The sequence below is a fragment of the Vanellus vanellus genome, assembly GCF_965231255.1.
Source record: "Vanellus vanellus genome assembly, chromosome: 3".
NCBI lineage: Eukaryota > Metazoa > Chordata > Aves > Charadriiformes > Charadriidae > Vanellus > Vanellus vanellus.
Genome location: NC_138907.1, coordinates 60,624,041 through 60,626,997, shown reverse-complemented (window position 1 = coordinate 60,626,997; position 2,957 = coordinate 60,624,041).

The window sequence follows — 2,957 nt, the reverse complement described above, 5'->3', positions numbered from 1 at the left end:
CACAGACAGAAATCTTTAAAATAGAATCACGCTTTACAGGGCAAGTACAGAGCGATCAAGTAAATCTGTGTTGATGTATAAGGCTGAACATAAAACATCTTCCACAGAGAGAGGAATTTTTATATCATCTTATTGTTCCAAGCTTTATTCTGTGCTTTTTGGGTGGAAATGGGTTTTCTCTAGATAAAGGTTTATGAATGTATATATGCATAATGTAAAAGTAAATCAAGCCTCAAGCCACATGAAAAACATGGGAGATCTTTGATTTTCTTTATTGCACTGTGCAGCTCTCTTCACTTGGTGAACATTCTGCTGGTTTTATGAAAGTTCATTTTTTCTCTTTATGAAAATACTTGGCAAAGGGTTACTGGAAACCACAACAAAATCCCGAACAAATAGAGGGGAAAAGTAAATAGTACACAGTAGACCAATAGCAGCTAGATACCATAGCGTATCCAGTTATTGCAACTGAGCAAATAAAATTAGGCAAAGAAACAACAACAGACAATGTACATAAAAGAAATAAATCAAGTTTCAAGACTTAAAAACTAGAAAATGGCACAAAAAAAAGTTGGTGGGTCCAGTGGCTCCTTAGTTGCTTTCTCTTTTATTTTAAAAATTGCTTATGCTCTTTCGGCATCAAAGCAGTGCAAGAATAAAACATGGAAGAGGAAGTTGATAATTTTCATTATGAACTTTCCTTGTGCAAAGAGTTACACAAAAATAAGGGGATGTCTGCAATGCTGCTATTCCAAGTGCATAATGTAACACAGCCGCAGTGAGTTTCAAGTTGCTTCAGGTCACTTCAGTGGGCCTCTGTGTTTCATTTACACTGCTTTTTCACCAACTTTCTGGTCACATTTAATCATAGGAATAATGGAGGCCATGCATGTTCCTAAAAGTAGCCTGTAGGCTAGTATTTAATAATACATGAGCTCCCTCCATACTACTACATTGCTTAGAAGGAAAAAGAGAAACAGGAAAAGGGTGATAAAAAGAGATCAGAGTGGCAAGTGGCCGAGTGAGAACAGTGGTGGGCAGGCTACTCCACCATTCTTGTGATTATGGCAGGAGCCTCCACAGGACTGCCAGCCCCGAGGTCAGGAACACTGTCTTTGCTGTAGAAGGCAGCAAATGAAAACCAACTGGAAATGCTTGTTTAATTTGGCCCACTGCCCACTCTGGCAAAAAAGTCTCGGGCCTTTGCTGTGAGTTTTGTCACCTACGGCATCTGCTGGCTTAAACCAGGCTCCTAAGAGCTCATCGTTTTAGAAAATTCAGGTCACCTAACATACATGGAGAGCAGAGTAGCCTTCAATATTTAGGCTGTCATTCAAAAATCTCCAGAGAGTTACATGCCTGAAACTCAATTAACGATGAAGAGCTGAATCAACACTGCGAGAGTCTGGGCTGGCGGTTGCCGAATTTCTAGACATTTCAAACCTGATAGGCCAGAAAACAATCCCATCTGGGCAAATGGCCTATTTTAGCAATCAAGATTAAGCTGACAGAAGTTTTCTGTAATTTGTCTGTTTCTTTAATAGCAGGGACATATTGTTAAATTAGTTAATGGGAAGAAAAAAAGTTTAACAGTTAATGCGATGCTTTATGTGGCACGCCATCTGCGTATTGTGTGCTGAATGTCCCTGGATGGGGAAGAGAGGAAATCATACAGAATTTCAACCTTGTCTTCTTTACTGTCATTATCTTGGGCGAGTATGATAAATAATCGTATTTATCTTCTGAAGCATATACAGTTTTAATCAACCTATTAACCAGGAAGACATTTTTCACAGAATTTGGAAGGCACAAAAAAGACATTATCTCCCCATAAGCGATCCATGTCATGGGCACTGAGCACTAGAAACTTAAAATGGAGTGAACAAGACAAGTTCTTTCTCCTTTCACATCTAAATAAAGCTATTTGCAGAGACCTTAGTCAAGCATATTTGGGGACTAATTCTGAAATTCTGGAAGGGAACAAATCAGCTTTTGTAGACTGTTATGCAGAAAGTGTAAGAGCAATTTTTAATCCTCCATGTCCAAAAATCATCAGTTTTATTTGGTTGAACACTTGTTTCTATGAAAGACGTTTTGCTGGTAGTTGGAGCTTCAAGAGAACTGGTCCAGTTACTCATCAACCTGACAACTGGGGATCCTGCTCTCCTTCCAGTTTGAGGTGCTGTTCTGATCATCACCAGAGCAGGGAGGAGACAGTCAACAAACAACAATTTGGGTATGGGCACAATCCTTCCCCTATGACTGCTAGCCCTCCCTCTAGCTGGCCGGCACTCACCTGCCGGCATAATGCTGTCCTTGCTCAGGGGAGGAGGTGCGGCAGTCACTGTTGCTCCAGAGTTTGAGCAGTTGGTGCCACCAACTGCTGCAGCACAACCTGAAGCTGGGGGGATCCCCTTTGTGAAGCTGAACCAGTTGTTTGTGGAAAGCAAGGCCAGTACCTGAATATCTGTGCACGTGTGTGTGCGTGCACGCACATCCATGTGCATATATGCATAGAGAGAGCAAGAGAGGTTTGTACAGCTGTTAGACAAAAGGTAACAGATAAACATGTTTTCTTCTATTTAACTTAATTACCAATGGCTAAGACACTAAACTGGGGTGACAATTTTAAAAGCAATGTGACCTGACAGGCAGTAGGAATTTGAAACGCAGTCTTCTCAATGACAATTTTATGGTCAAGCTATTCTCTTATGATAGGAAGAGAAACTTTAGTTCAAGAATAATTAACATAAAGGGGGACTGTGGAGAGGGATGCCTCCTGCGTGGGACACACCCTAGGACAACTTCCTGGGACATGAAGACCACCTATTTCAAATTTTATGCTTTCTGCTTTGCTCTTGGTATATATTTTTTTCTTACAAAAAATACAGTAAATAACTCAGAATGGGAACATTTACTTTCACGGTTGGTTGGATTCTTCCAGTACAGAAACATTT